The sequence below is a fragment of the Narcine bancroftii genome, chromosome 8, assembly GCF_036971445.1.
Source record: "Narcine bancroftii isolate sNarBan1 chromosome 8, sNarBan1.hap1, whole genome shotgun sequence".
NCBI lineage: Eukaryota > Metazoa > Chordata > Chondrichthyes > Torpediniformes > Narcinidae > Narcine > Narcine bancroftii.
In genome coordinates, this window is record NC_091476.1 from 96206703 (window position 1) to 96223686 (window position 16984).

Sequence of the window (16984 nt, forward strand, 5' to 3'; positions counted from 1 at the left end):
TGCGGGTTTCCTCTGGGCAATTTCTTTTAATCGTTGCTAATTGTTCCAAATCTGTGCCTCCTTGTTAAGAAATGGATCCTTCCTTCATCATCATCTCTGTATCTCTCATAATTTTATGCTCTTTAATTAACCTCCTGAAATGAGTGTGCAAGGATTGGTTCTCAAGCCCATGTTGTTTACCGTCCATATTAACAAGAGGAATATATCCATATCTGCTGATGTTAAAAGGCCAGGTGAAAGTATGGGTTACAGGGTTGATGGAGAGGGTGCAGTATGATATGGGAAGACAGATCAATGTGCAACTCCGTGCTTTATGAAATTTAATGTGGATAAAATGTCAGATCATTCATTTAGATCAAATATTGGAAGTTTTTTTTTTAGATAGAGATTGAATCGTGTTCATATTCAGAGGTACCAGACTATCCTTTGGTGTAAATTAACGTGCAGGCTCCGCAAGCAGGTAGGAAGACAAATGGTCTGTTGTCCTTCATTACAAAAGGACCTGATCCTGTCAGATAGAGGCTTAGTTAGACTAGTCACAATATTGTGCAATAGTCCAGTCTCTCAACCCAAGAAACAAGACACTTCAGATGGACCATGAATGGAGATGATTCACCATTTTGAGTTGGTGATCATTTGCCTGATGAGAAACAAATTAGAAAAGATGTGTATTCTCAACCATTTATAAGAATGAGAGGGATCTTCTTGAAACACATGAAATGATGATTGAGGAAAGAAAAACCAATCTGCCAATGCTAGGGTCTAGTGCAGAACGCAAAGGAGAAATCAGCAGGTCATGCAGCATCGATAGGAATTGGAAGGCAGTCATTGTTACTGGCTTGACCACTTTGGGAGTGCCTAAAACCTGGCAGATGTCTGAATTAAATGGTGGGGGGATGGGGGGAAGGGAGAGGAAAACAACCTAACAGTTAAGAGGCAGGAGAGTCGAAGAAGAAGCCGATGGAGGCTAGATCCAAGAAGGATGGCTGACTGATGGAAGGAAGGAAAGGGGGACCTGAAGCAAGGGAGGAAGAGGGATGAGGGAAAGAGAGAGAAAGATCAGGAGAGGGGGTTAATGGAAATTGGAGACATTGATGTTGTTTGATTGGAGACAGCCGAGATGGAATACCAATTGTTGTTACTCCAACTGGTGGTCGATCTCAACATTGCCATGTTTCTTCAGAATTAAAACTTGCCAAAGTAACAATGTCACTGGCACATTTTTTCCCCTAGTTTTATCCAGCTGTGTCTTATAATCAACTTTATTCGGGCAAGTTGCCACTTCCTGCGGCAATGTCAATTTTATATTAATTCACTCATTTTTCTCTCTTTATCACTCTCCCCCCATTTGGGTTACGATTCCATACTGAACTATATCACATTTATGTCACATATTTTAAATATCTGATACACTCTGTTAATTCCCTCCTTATCTATTTGATCTTCTGCAGAAACATATGCAGGAGATAATTGTTGGATTTTTATGTCTCTGAAAGATCCAGAAGCATCTGTTTATTTGTCAGTATTGCTAACTAGAATATTTCCACATTAGTGGGATTTCACTCAGGGTGCCATTGTTGATATTTTTTTATGTCCATGTCTTGATTTTTATGCAAACAGCTGCCTCACATTTAATGTTAATTTTCAGTAAACTCAATTATTTCGTGGTAAAATATTCAAGCTGAATGAGTCCTCCATCAATGGCTAAGTAGATTTCACGAAATCTCTTGATATAGCTGTTATATAAACTCAGTCCAACAAGCTCACAAAGGCAACTTGACGCTTATATTCTCTAATCCACTACTGCAGTTAAAGGGTGATTAACAACATTAAAATATTAGGTCATTCATAGAATACCAATGTGCAGACAGTCTGTGTTGTCAGTATTAGCAACAGTTATTATTGCTGGGAATGAATTTTGTTGTTACCTGCACAGAAGTTATTTAAAAAATATTTTGCTTTCATCTGGTCCCTCTGAAGTAACACTGAGTGATGCACCTGAAGAGGCTTCACCTGAATTTTTTTTTGCTGGGAACCTGATTGATTGAATTATGAGTTCTCTATTCCTCCACCCACTTCCAAACCACACCCCCACCCCCAAATTTAATTTTGAACACATTGCATGACTTAATTTCAAGTGTTTCTTACTTCTGAGGTTAAAAATTATCTTCTTTGACTGATATTCTTTCAGGTTCATAGTTTTAATCCAGTTTAGGATTAACCTGTCTTCTTTTTAATGAGTAAATTTGAACTTGGACAACAGCAACCCAATTTCCAATGACAATGGCATCATAGCACAAAATTATCTATAATTTAGAACCTACTGAATAATAAACAATCTCATCCCAAAGGTCATAAGAATTACTGGTGCATGAAATAGAAATTGTGCTGAATGTGGAGCAGATGTCCAATTGAAAAACAAAGGTTCAAGTTCCAAGCTCGAGCCATCAGAAGAAACTTTAACATGCATCTGATCCAGGGTATGCATCACTTGGGATGGCTCAACATTCTTGGTGATAGGTTGGTTGAACTATCATCAACAGCATTCCTGTATTTAATCCTGAATGAAATTAAAATAGAAAATTCTGGAAACAATCAGCAGATGAGACAGCACCCATGGAAAAAATTAATCAAGAACAGTTCTGGTCATCGGCCCATCGTTGGGCCTGGTGAGTGTCCAGCGTTTTCTATTTTCATTAAATAACCTGAATATCTTTACAGGTTTTAAATCTTAAGATTGGCAACAATGAAACTCCCCCCATCTATTCAAGAGTGTGCACGGGGCAACGTTGAGTCACCGGAAGTTGAAATAGACATCAACATCAGCTGCATTTTACTTTAATTTTCTTTGTGAAAAACTATTGCCAATTTGTATCATCAAATGGAGGAATTGTTCTGTGACAAAATAAGTACTTAACTCTAAATTCTCTGTTTATATTTGAGGACAAAATAATAAAGCGTTAACAGAAAGCTGGACATTGATTCTTAAACCACTGTTGCTAAACTTGCTGAAGTCTTGAAGCTTCAAAACACCTCTACTATTGCATTTATTATCTCAACAATTGTGCTGCTCTAAAATTTCTATTTCTAATTATTTCCACCTGAAACCGATCAAAATCGGAAGAGAACACTGATATTTTGATCTCTGCAGCAGCATGTCGCTGATAAGCAGTACCGAATTACTTATCTCTTGCTCGCAAATAGACACGTCAATTCCCATTTTTGCCAGTCCTGCAACCTGTCACTGAGCAGGAACATCTGAAATGATGTTCCTTTATCTGTGCCTGTCCCACACAATTCTGTAATGGTACAGGCAGTGAATCTGCTACTGTGAAGTATAATTTTTGCTTTTCTTTAGAAGTCTTACAGCAGAGATAAACCTCAAAATGTAATCAATTGCATCAAGCAGGGAGATGGGGCTTTGCACATAACGACTTGTATTGTCCCACTCAACTCAGTTAAATAAAATAAAATCTTAACTTTCCAGCACATTATTTTCGAATTTCCGAATGGTTCAGCAACCTGATTACAATCAATCAATCTAAAATTCCAGATGGCATTTTGGAATAATAAGAATACCATACTAAGATTAAAACGTTACTTAATTCAAACAATCAACCGCACCTCATTATAAATTTGGCTCGTGATCAGTGCAACCCCAAGTTAACAAATCTGAAAATATCTACGAAAGTGCTGGAGAACCTCAGAAGTTCACGCATCATCAATAGGAAGTAATGATCATTGTACCTTGACAAAGGGATCAGGGCTAAAACACTATTCACTCTTGAATTCCGATAGATGATATGCAACCTGGTGAGTTTCTCCAGCACATTTACGTATTCATCCCCAGCATCTTCACACTTTCTTGTTAAAGTGAATATATCCACCGCGTCTTTGTGAGTTCCACTTGCAGAGAGGGGAAGCATTTCCACCAAAAGGAAAGGAATTGAATCTTGGGGCCACTATCTGCATGCTCACTTTGACCCCATTTCTGCATAACTCAGTTTGGTGCTGACTGCAATCACTGAAGGACTGGATGCCCAGATGTGTATTCTAAAAGCCCGGTGAAGATAAAGAACTATATTTCAAGTTTATTGTCATCTTGACTGTACATATACAACCAGACAGAAATGTTTCTCTGGACCATGGTGCATACACTTATACACACATTACAAGCACATAAAAACCATGTGTATATTTGCAATGTATATAATCATGTGTATATACAACGGTATATATATATATATATATATATATATATATATAATATTTTTTTTCCCCTCGGTTCCAGGATACTGTCCATCATTCTCACAGTCTGCGGGAAGAAGCTACTTCCTAGCATTGCAGTCCTGATCTTGATGCTGCTGTACCTCCTTCATTGTGATAATTCATCAAAGACACTGTGTGCTGGATGGAAAGGGCGCTCAATAATTCTTTGAGCCCTATTTAAGCAATGCTGCCAGTAAATGACAATAGAGTAAAGGTAGAATGTTTTCTGGACCAAAGGAAGGAATGTTTTATTGTTGGCTGATGTGCAAGGGAAGGAATATGGGAACAAGGCCAACAGCAACCACAAAACACTGCTCTCCCTTTCACCAAAAGGACTTCTTGAACCCTCAGATGAGCTGTCATTTCAGTAGCTTGTGTCTGCTTGTAGCCTGCAGCTATATTCATACTTCATCCTTTGACCACCAATGCTCAGATAAACTTGGAGCTATTGTCAACTTAATGGAATTGCTGTCAAATCATGAGTATTTGAAATTTAAAGAGTGTCATGGACTCATACATAGGCTAATTCCGTCTTAGTTTATGAAGTTTTTAGTTTATAAAATTGATGCCATGAAATATTTTTGATTTCTCATCTTGATAAAGATTGCCATTCACTGTGCAATTCAGAATATGAAGTGGAAAGAATAGTCTGAGACAGTAGTGGTCTGTGGATTGGTTATAGATTGTCCCTGTAATGTGGAAAAGACTATATTTAAAAAATTAATGACCACCAAAAAATAGAAACTTTGAAAGTATTTTCCGACCTAAACAAAACAACTTCATTGGTGGATGAGGAAGAGGATTAATCTCATGACACCCTCTCTCCACTCCTTAACTCACTGGTGTTCCGCAAGTTTGTTCTGGATGGTCAACATTGAGCAAAGGAACATTTAAGTTGGTCTGCAGATGAAAAAATTTTTGAGGGCCAAACCTCCAATGGGAATAAAGGGATCCTATTCTGATTGGCTATCGGTTACCGGTGGTGTGCCACAGGGGTCAGGATTAGGGCCACTTCTTTTTATATTGTATGTTAATGGTTAGTAGTGCAGAATAAATGGCTTTGTGGCTGTTTGTAGATGATACAAAGATAGGTGGAGACACAAAGATTAAGGAAGAAACTGAGAGTCTGCAGAGAGACTCGGATAGGTTAGGAGATTAGGAAAGTGTACTGTCTTGCATTTTGGGAGAAGGAATAAAAAGGCAGACAATTATTTGGATGGGGAGAAAATTCAAAATTCAGTGGTGCAAAGGGAATTGGGAGCCCTTATGCAGGATACCCTAATGGTTGACCTCCAGATTGAGTTGGTGGTGTTGAAGGTGTGGTGGTAAACCACTGGCCTACTGCAGGGGGCAACCTCTGTACCTGAAGACAAGCATAGGGACAAGACAACACCTGGCCGGCTGTCAATCACCCTCTGGATTTATAAGCCTGAGCCGGCCCTTCGAAGTTACTCTCAGAGTTTACATCAGCACTTTCTCACAGCTGGCTCTATGGAGTTTTACGTCAAATAAAGCCTGTGGTACAGTCTTTTGGTTTTGTGTGTTTACTTCTGACTGACAACGCACCACTGAAGGCAAATGCAATTTTGCCATTCATATCTGGAGGAACGGGATATAAGAACAAGGATGTGATGTTGAGGCATCATAAGGCACTGGTGATGCCTCACTTGGAATATCGGGTACAGTTTTGGCCTCCTTATTAAAGAAAAAAATGGACTGGCATTGGGGGAGGTTCAGGGAAAATTCACAAGAATGATTCCTGTAAGTAAGGGATTAGCATATGAGGAACGAGTGAAAGAAAGGTTTAGTTCATGATGGAATGGCGGAGAAGACTCAATGGGCTGAATGGCCTACTTTTGCTTCTATATCTTCTGGCTTTATGGTCTTTTTTGAATATGAATGTGCAAGGCAGTCAACAATAAATTCAACAGAAATTTCTGGGGAACCTATTTCACCATCAAGGATAACTGAAGGATAGGAGAGGCATGAGGAAAATAGGTTATGCTGACAATATTCTTTTTTTACAAAAATACATACACAGGGGTTTCATATGAAGTATTCAGGATGGCATTGTCCACTTGAATTACGTTCTATGAATAGATATGGGATGTAAATTTGAGCAGGTATAGTTTTCACAGGAAGTTTTCTCTTTCAACCACAACAGCCTTTTAATTTAGTGTGATCAACTATCCAAGTATAAATTGAACTTTAGCATTGATTTGAGAAATTTAGACCATCGTGTATCAGAAATTCATTAAGTTATAAATAGATTTTTTCCATGTTGTGCAACTAAAAACTGCATTTTTTTTTACATTTTGAACAAAATAGAGCAATAACTATTTCATGTTTTTTCACTTCACTATGGAAATTTAACCAGGCACCACCTGGCATCTGTCTTGACATCATCTCCTCACACCTGATGGCTTTAGTGTCTCTCCCATTTTCTTATTAAGATATTTGACAACAATTACAAAATTAACAAAGTGCTTGATTGATATGAGGAATGAAGTGAGAGCATCATTTCTGCTCTGTGCTTATTCCACTGAGCAAAACTTCTGACAAGTTGCTTTCAAGATTCAGACAATAGTTGGTGGCATGTTGCAATTCAGAGATTTTTCCATATAACATTAAACACATTCTATTCCTCCTGTAACCATCAAAAAACCATCTGGGCTCCATTTTACTCTGAGACAAATTCTTCCTACTGATGAGGTTATAAACCTTCTTTCGTGATCTGATTTCTGAAGGTGATAGTTCTCCAGTGAGAAACACGAGACCTGCAGATGTTGCGATGTTGAGCAAACAAGAGGAAGGTGGAAGAATTCAATAGGTGCCTTGATTAAGGGTTCCAATCCAAAACATTGACTGCCTTTTCTCTCCATGGATGCTGCCTGACACATTGAGTTCCTTCAGCTTTTCATTGTTTGCTCATGATTCTCCAGTGATTGTATAGTGAAGTTCACGCTCTGCAGGGTTTTGATACTTCATCCAATATTTCCAGCTGTGCAACTGACAAGTAAGTTTCTGCAGTGGCTTCCTAAGATGGTATCTCTTTAGTGTAAACCTCCTTTATCATGACCCTTGTTTGATCTGGAATGTGGCACATGTCAACTCACCACGGTTTATTTTTCATCTTGTCTCAGTTTGATTATGGGGCATTATCCTCACTGTGTCTCCTTTATTGAATACATTGATGATATCCATGTCTGTCTTGGCCTCCAATGTTTATTCCACACTTTTCTTTTTGCAGTTCTGGCATTCGCAGGCTTTTCAGGAGTAGATATTTAAGTTGCCTATTCATGCATCTCCCATTACTGTCCACCTCTTAGGTTATGGAATTGAATGTGATCAAGATGGAGATTTGGTGATCAATCTTCCTCAGCAGCTTTTGGTCCATCTTAATGTTGTGCTCCTTTAACCCTTTACTGAGTAGAAAGTGTGAAGAAATTATCTAATTGCTCATCCTCTCAAAACCTCAAAGTTGTCAGCTTTCAATAATGGCCTTTTGTCCTGGTCGGCAGTCTTGGAAAAATATCCCACAATTTTGTGAATGGCTGGTAAGTGTCTGGATCTGGGATTTGAAACAGGCACATTTAAAAGACAAGTGGAGCTGCGATTGGTTGGAGACTAGGCTGCAGATAAAACCATGTAGCATATAAAAAAGAGCAAGCTCAATTGGAGTGGTCAGTGTGGAGTGGTATTTGTGTGATTGCCTCAATGTAGGTATGGCACTTTGAAGCTTTAGTTTGTGAGGCTTCGGGGAGAATAGGTTGAGGAGAAGGTGCAGGAGTTAAGGCAAAGTAAAGATAGATTTTTCTGACTCTGCTCTTTAATAGACAGTGGGAATGGCAGCCAAACCAGGGACGCACTCCTCTTAGTAAATGTGGAGAGTCATGGACGCCAACATTATCCCTCACGGCCTCACCTGCAAGGTGCATCCAAGTATAGCTCCTTACAGACCATGAAAGGAAATCAGAGCTGGTGCTTGGTGAAATCTAAATCATTTGGCTGAGAGGGTGATAGGCAGGAATTACAGAGATGCAATTACACCAAGGAGACAAGAGGAAGGTAGATAAGCAACAGTCGGGAGAGAGAAAAGGACAGGCAGGTGCTAAAGGATACCCCTGTATCCATTCCCCTTAGCAACAAGTAGAACCCTTTGGATATTTCTGTTGGTGGGGGGGGGGGGGGAGAGAGGAATGGCTGACCAATAGCTTGAGCCTAAGACGGGAAAGGTGGTCAGGTAAAGCAATAGTCATAGAGGACTCAATAATCAAAGGGATAGATAGAAGTTCTGTGGCCACAGAAAAGTCTCCAGGATAGTATGTCATCTCCTGGGTGCTCAGATCCAGAACAGGTGCGGAATATTCTTAAGGGGGAGGCTGAGCAGTTAGAGATCATGGTACATATTGGTTCGAATGACATAGGCAGAAGTGGAGTAGAGGTCTTGCAAGGTAAGTTTAGGGAGTTAGGAAAGAGACTGGAGAGCAGGACCTGCAAAGTGGACATCTCTGGGTGACTCCCAGTGCTATAAGCTAGGGGAGGTGTGAACTAGGATAGTGCAGACGAATGAGTGGGCAGAGTTTAAAGTTCTTGAATTATTGGAACCTTTCTGGGGAAGGGGTGGCCTGTGCATGTAGCACGGGTTGTACCTCAAATGGAAGGGATCCAATATCCTGGCAGAGAGGTTTGCAAGTGCTTTTGGTGGGGGGTGGGGCGGGGGGCTTTAAACTAGATTCACAGGGGGTAAGGGAATCAAAGTGAAGAAGCACAGGGAGACAAGTAAGGACAGCTGGTTTAGGTTGGTGTGGAAGGACAGCCAAATAGGACAAAATTGCAGCCTTTTGGATGCATTGCAATGCAATGGGGACACAGATTTCAGATTTATTGTCAGAGTACATAAATAAAATCACATACAACCCTAGGATCCTTTATTTGCTGCAGAAAAAAAACGTACACTGTGTATACATGTAAACAAATAAAGAGCTGTAAACAGATAATGAATGTAAACAAATTGTGCAGTACAGAGAGAATTTTAAAAAATCAATAAAGTGCACAAGTAAAAGTCCTTAAATGAGTCCCTGATTGAGGTTGTTGTTGAGGGGTCTGAAGATGGACGGGTAGCAGCTGTTCCTGAACCTGGTGGTGTGAGTCCTATGGCATCTATACCTCTTTCCTCATGGCAGCAGCAAGAACAGATAGTGGATGAGAGTGCGATAGGACGGCAGTCATTCTTCTACACAGGGATGATAGTGACCACCTTGAAGCACATTGGTATGATGGCGCTGTTCAGGAAGATGTTGAATATGTCTGTGAGGATGTCAGCTAGTTGGTCAGCACATCCTCTGAGCACCCTGCTAGTGATCTTATCTAGTCCCGCAGCCTTGCGAGGGTTGACCTTGAGCAGCATCTTTCTCATTTCAACCCCCGTGAGATGCACTGCCTGTTTGTATGGGGGAGGTGTGGAATTCCTCGCCTCTATGTCATTTTTCACCTCACAGCATGTGTAGAAGTCCGGGAGGAAGGGATCCCTAGCACAGGCAGCTGGTGCGGTTTTGTAACCATATATAACCATATGTAACCACTTACAGCACAGAACAGGCCAGTTCAGCCCTACTAGTCCATGCCGTAACAAATCCCCACCCTCCTAGTCCAACTGACCAGCACCCGGTCCATACCCCTCCATGTAACTATCCAGTCTTTCCTTAAATGTAACCAATGATCCCACCTCAACCACATCTGCCGGAAGCTCATTCCACATCCATACCACCCTTTGCGTCAAGAAATTTCCCCTCATGTTCCCCTTATAATTTCCCCCCTTCAATCTTAAACCATGCCCTCTAGTTTGAATCTCCCCCACTCTTAATTGAAAAAGCCTATCCACATTTACTCTGTCTGTCCCTTTTAAAATCTTAAACACCTCTATCAAGTACCCCCCCATCAATCTTCTATGCTCCAGAGAAAAAAAGCCCCAGTCTGCACAACCTTTCCTTGTAACTCAAACCTTGAAATCTTGTTTTGTGGTTGGTGATGGCACAGATGCCGTCCCACATGAGCCATGTGTCACTCACCCATTGTCCCGGAAGTGACTGAATCCTCCAGGCATGAGCCCTCTTTGCCTCACTGATGGCTTTGGACAGCTTGGATCTTGCATTGGCCAAGACTGCCTTGTCCCTTGTCACCTGACCTGAAGGCAGAGTCACAGTTCTTCAACAGCACATACACCTCTGCATTCATCTATGGCAAGCAAGAAGCAGCTAATGTTTCAGGCTTAATCCCTTCATCGGGTGTGCTGAAAATCTGGCAAATGCCCAAATAAGCTGGTGAGGGGGGACTGGGGAGGGAGGGGTGGAGCACAGGCAGACTAAGAGGGTTGAGAAGGATGGCTCTAATAGGAAAAGGAAGGAGATGCAGTTGCAAGTGTAGCATGTCTTGTTGTCCAGTGGGCTGATCTTGCCTCCAACCGTGCATCTTGGCACCTCACAGTTCGGCGGGCAGCAACCTCCTTTGAAGAAGACCGCAGAGCCCACCTCACTGACAAAAGACAAAGGAGGAAAAACCCAACACCCAACCCCAACCCACCAATTTTCCCTTGCAACCGCTGCAACCGTGCCTGCCTGTCCTGCATCGGACTTGTCTGTCACCAACGAGCCTGCAGCAGACGTGGACATATCCCTCCATAAATCTTCATCCACGAAGTGAAGCCAAAGGTATCAGGGGATGATTGGTGGGATGGGATAAGTGGACAAGGGAGCTTCTCGTTTGCCAGTGCTATTGATTGCAGTGGAGAGTGTGCTCTGGATATTCACCGGGATGTCCCATGGGGTCTGGCATGAGGAGAGACCACAGAGGCTTTGTTTGTTTTTTCTTGAGACTGAGGGAAGATCTGATTGTGGGATGCAAAATTGTGAGGGGGAGAAAGGCTGGAAAGGTGGTACAACTCAACCAACCCTTTTAACTGGAAAAGGTCAGTATGATGGCAAGTGCAGGAGGTGAGGCAGGCTAAACATAGTGAAATATCTCAATTTTAAGAAAGAAAGCATGAGAACAGATTGAAGTGAGTTGGCTCCAGAATATAGTTAATTTCTTATTTTAATTCTCTGTTCAAAAGAGTCTTGAAGCTTTATGCTAATAAATGGCATCCATCTTCATCAGTAATTTCTGCAACTTGCAACAATGACTGAATTACCCCTGATCCAAATGCTTCAGACCTTCTCATATCTGCAGTGTATATTGGAAGGAAATGCTGGAAACCCGCAGCTTGTCAGAATCATCATGGAGAGACAGAGTTCCAATTTCAGGCTGATGACTTTGGCGTTGATTTCGTCTGTCTCTCTCAGCAGATGCTCCCTGATTTGCTGAGTGCACTCATTGTTTTTTTTCATTTATATCGAACAGATCACTTAACTTTTCCCTCCATTATGAGATGAATTCACTTATCTATACATTTATCCAACCTTTCACAAAGATGTTTGCCATCTGAAGTTGAGGCACAGGAGGAGCTGGTCAAAAATTGCCTTGAATTTTGAATATTGTCTGTCACTCTGTGTTTTACTTCAAATCATTTTCCATTTCTAATCATTGATAAGTGTTGTTTTGTTGGAAGCTGAATAATTTCATGCCGGCAGGTATTCTCACCTGTAATGGGAGACAGGGGTGGAGGGAAGTGGGGAGATGGGGTTGCTGTGGGAGTTCTGGAATGTCCTGAAGGTTTGATGCTGGTGCACCTAACCTTCCGCACTGTTGATAAATTCACCAATAACTCCAGCAGGAAAGGGCTGAGCATGAGAATGCGCCTGTCAGCTTCATGCCGAAGAGGACTGATATTCAAATAATAATGTCATTCATTTGAGTTGAGGTTCCCCAAATATATAAGAAATTAGACTTATTTTGAAACAAATTATTCAACTATGAGGTTGGGGGTGGGGGGGGCTACAGTTAGCGTAGTGATTAGTGCAATGCTATTACAGGACAAATGACCCAGATTCGAATCCATCGCTGTCTGTAAAGAGTTTGTTCTCCCTAAGACTTGCAGGGGCTTTCCCTGTGTGCTCCAGTTTCCTCTCACCCTCCAAAACATATGGGAGTTGTAGGTTTTTTTTAGATGGTGTGGGTTTAAACGGCCAAAATTGGTTTCTAGCATTGCTGTAAATAAAATTTAATAAATGTGTTACTATGCATAACTTAAATCTATGGTTCATTTTGAATAATTTTCATTGTCTCTGATCAAAGAAATGTTAACTTCTGTTTCACAACCAATCCTCCTCACCCCACCTTCATGGTCCTGAGACACTGATACCCCTCGAGTCCTCACATCTCAGATCAGTCTTACTGGGGCTTTGATACTCTCCATCCCTGCACAGTCTATGTGAGTGACCCTGAGACATTGATACCCCTCCAACTCTGCACACTCCATGTTCCTGGGAATGAAACCCCGCACACCCCCTCTTTGTGCTACTGGGACACTGATACACCACAAACCCATGTTAGTGGCACTGGGTTAGGGTTGTTCCTAATTCTGCTCCAACCCTGCACTCTCTCACACCAAAAAAAAACCAACATTTTAGTGGTCCTGGGACATTGACACCCCTTCAATCCTGAACATCCCATGTTAGTGATGCTGGGACACTGAAACCCCTCCGACACTGCACGCACCTACATTAGTAGTACTGGGACACTGGTAACATGCCAAGGATGCGCAGTCTATGTTGGTGGCTCTGGGACACAATCTGCTCAAATATTCTAACATCTTAAGAAAAGACTTCTGAACCAATACCTACAGTGAGTGACATGGATCAATTTAATTGGTTATTGTCTGTGCTGTAATCAGTCATCACAATTTGTCATCTTGCAATGAAAGAAACCTGACACAGAAATGTATGTGACTTTTTAACTGGCATGGTTTCAATTAATAGATTTAAAGCAAATCTTGTCGATCAAAATTTCAGCAATACTGTTTTTGCCATCAATACCTTTATTACAGATGAGAAAAAAAATCTTTAAATCATTGGGGGGTTCATTGCTAATCATTTATTTAACATCATCAACAGAAAAAAATATTTTTCCCATAATTCTCCTAATAACAATCAAAGTTTTAAAAAAAATAATTTATTAACTGAGATATTGGGTTCATTTTGTTCAAATCAGCATTATTGTATCTTTCTAAAAATGAAAAACAATATGTCTTCATGATTATGGATTGAAAATTGAAAAAAATATATACTTGCAGCCTTCAGTTCTGGAGAAAACCTTGAATTACAATGTAGATTTGATGATAATACTTGTAGAAATAGTCAGCTACCTAATGTAAGCAGACATGCAGTCACAAGCAAATGCTGATTTCAGGTTGATTAGGGACAGCCACTTGTTTACTTCAACTGCTCTGATGGATTATACAAAAAGCTTGATTTCCCTTCAAATCCTTATCCACTGCATTTCCATTGCCTCAGAATTTTATTTTGGTTTCTAATAAGCATTATCTCAACACTTCATTTATATCCGTGACTGCAAATAGATGCAATCAAGAAAATAGAAGTGACAAACACTCCTTCATTTACTTGTTTAGAAGTTGCAGTTTTCTTGTGATGTTTCCGTGAATGCAGTCATGAATGAACATTTGTGCAATCGGGAAAATTAACAAGGCTATTTTCAACACTAAGGTATTGACGTATGATTTCCTCACACGCCACCCAACCGTAAACTATCTTGCAAAATATTAACTTTGCACAGACTGCAGAAGATTTGTTTCTTTCACTGATGGTGCGACTGTGATTCATTCAGTGCCCAATGGATATGTTATTGATAGGTGTATCCTGCTCTTGAAATCCATTTACAGAATATCTGATGCTGTCCCAATGAAACCAATTGCACTTTTACTTATTAGCAATTCCTTGACTCCAGCTATTGGCAAATTTTAATGGTGATGGGTATTCAAACAGTTCCCAATGCACCATTTAAAAACTCACCTCCAGAAGTTAAATTCAATTCAGTGTATCTGAGATTTTTAAAAAAGCATCAGTAATTAGATAGTGATAAAATGATAGAATTGTTCTACAAAGGGACCTCATTCATTAACATCCATCATGGATCTGGCTGGGTTGTGATTCCTGATGTTCCAATGTAGTTGAATTTTAACTGCCCAGAATAGAAAATAAATAAAAACATGGTGTCATGACTGTTTAGACACTAGTGAAACAATACCAAATCCTGTTTTTTTTTTGGGGGGGGGGTGGGGAGAACTGCTTTGGGAATCTCTGTAAAACAATCGATTCTGTACTTGTGCTATTTTCTAGAAAATCTACCAAATAGATCCTTCCCACATCATTGTTTCTTTCCTCCCATTTTCAATAGCAATCCAAATTGCATTTTGAAAATTGCTTTGGAGTGTAACTCTGCTGTGCGGATGTTTTAAAAAAAAATGGATGTAAACTTATGCAGGTAAATATTGCCAACTTCTCACTCATACCTTGTCCAGGGGGGCAATGTTCCCATCAGAACATCGATGATGTGAATCACTTGTTCATCTGAATTTTGATTGCATGTCATTTGAGACCAATCCACAGAGTCACCAGAAACTGGATTCTGCTCAAGAGCATGATCCATGACCATTTGATATCTCATTAAGAATTTAGATTGGATGACATCAGTGGAAGCCCAGATCATCTGAGATTTTTTTTTAAGCTTCAGTCTTTCACAGTATTCAGAGCTATGTAGCCGTAAGAATCAATGATTTGACTTAACAATTCCAGCATGAATTTTGGGAGCAATAAATTTGATGTATGATTCAGCTCTCCAACAAATACTTTCATTTTGGTGCAAGGAGATCTTAAAAATATTTTCTGAGAATTAATTAGTCTTTGATTTCATCGATATTTTTGGAGATGCTTGTGTTATCTGTAGGTTTGTGGTATTGCTTATTCCAAGATCCTCCTTAATCTGCAAATGAAACAAGAATATATTGAATTCTGAGGACATTTTCCTGCACGTTATGAATTCAATAATCCCCTTTTTTTGTGCATGTGTTATGTTTCTGATGCAATGCTTAGTAGATTGAACAATGAGACCTCTTACTTCATTAATTGATAGAGTGCTTTGACAGAGGATCTGGTGATGCACAGCTGCCGTTTAAATCAAAGATGAAACATTCACCTGCTTAACCATCCAGATCACCATCTGCAATAGGTTGATCTGTAAAATCAAATTTCACATTGAATAATCACACAGCTGAAGTCGGCAATTTGCAGAAGGAAAGACAAATTCTTTACATAAGTAATGGTTGTTTAGTTTGGTGTTGTGAGACTGAGTGTTGCTGCCGGAATATTAATGCTTCAATGAGAATGATTTAGTATAAAATACTGAGACATATTGGGCAGCATGTGCTGGAATGATAAGGGGATTAAGGAATTCTACAGGGGCTTTTCCAAGAATATATATTTTAAGTGGATAAATGGAGGCAAGATTCTTTTGAAAATCTATGAATATAGAGCAAATAAAGCTTATTAGATTTGAGAGGAATATGAATAACTGCCTTAAAAATCCAAATGGGTCAAAAGTATCCATCCATAATGAAAGCAAGGCTGGTTCTCAAAGTTCCAATGCCATTTTTTCTACTGAAATAAGTTGGCAGGTAAACAAATCATGGCACATTCCTCAAAAACCTAACCAAAATTCAGGTACCTGCTCACTCAGAATTGTGAGCTTCAGTCACGGGGTGGATTTACATTTAAATTAAATTAAATTTAGACATCCAGCTCTGTAACAGGCCATTTTGGCCCACGAGCTCGTGCCGCCCAATTACACCCAATTAACCTACAACTCCCAGTAAGTTTCGAATGGTGAGAGGAAACCAGAGCCCACAGGGAAAACCCAAGCAGACACAAAGAGAATGTATCGACTCCTTACAGACGGTATGGGATTCGAACCCCGCTCCTGATTGCTGGCATTGTAATGATGTTGCGCTAACTGCTATGCAATTGTGCTGCACTTTGGTCTGAGAAAAATGTGGCTTTTCCATTCTCTCTGACTTCTCAATATATGGGATTCAAGTGAGTGGAACACCAGTCAAAAGTCAACAATTGGAATGATTATGATTCGTTTGGAGGGTAGTGTATCTCTGGAATTTTCAGGCCCAGAGGTTGGTAGGGTCCAGTTCATTACATAGAAGAGAGGAATAGACATAGAAGAGAAATTGAGGGCAGCATATTATCACGCATAATCAAATTCAATGATGGGTGCAGGCTTGAGGGCTATGCTTGCATATTCCTGTTCCTGTTTTCTTGTGCTATGACTAACAGTCCATAAGAATCCCGGATGACAGATTCATGGAAAGCTTAGCTGGGTTCCAAGGTAATGCCAATGTCAATCAGGCAACATTGAATATAGTTATTGGATAAATCAGTGGTTTTCAAACTGTTCCCCGAAACTCACATTCCACCTTAAGCCCTATGAAAACCACTGTTTTAATCATACCTTCTTTGACTCGTTATGTGCACAGTTTCAAATGAAATGGACCCATGACAATGTTTATCAAGCAAAATATTTCAGTAACAATTGGGTCAAGAGCAGTTGTTCTCAACCTTCCCTTCCCACTCACATTCCATCTTAAGTAATCCCCATACCATGAGTGCTCTGTGATTAGTAAGGGATTGCTTAAGGTGGTACGTGAGTGGGAAGGGAAGGTTGAGAACTGCTTTTGACCCAATTGTTACTGAAATAT

The 16984-nt window shown here is 40.3% G+C and overlaps 1 long non-coding RNA gene across 4 annotated transcripts in view; it reads right to left on the minus strand.

The window, feature by feature from the left end:
* The window catches only part of LOC138741045 (uncharacterized), a 39525-nt gene that overhangs the window by 16661 nt on the left and 5880 nt on the right, over positions 1 to 16984 (minus strand). For 2 of the 4 annotated variants that reach the window (XR_011343290.1, XR_011343289.1), the window contains exons 2-3: positions 15340 to 15456; positions 14735 to 15204 (exon numbers count right to left, since the gene is read on the minus strand). The exons of 1 other annotated variant lie outside the window; for it this stretch is intronic. This is a non-coding gene — a long non-coding RNA (uncharacterized lncRNA). The remainder of the gene's footprint in view (positions 1 to 14734; positions 15205 to 15339; positions 15457 to 16984) is intronic. One more of the 4 variants, XR_011343291.1, reaches the window with a different exon arrangement.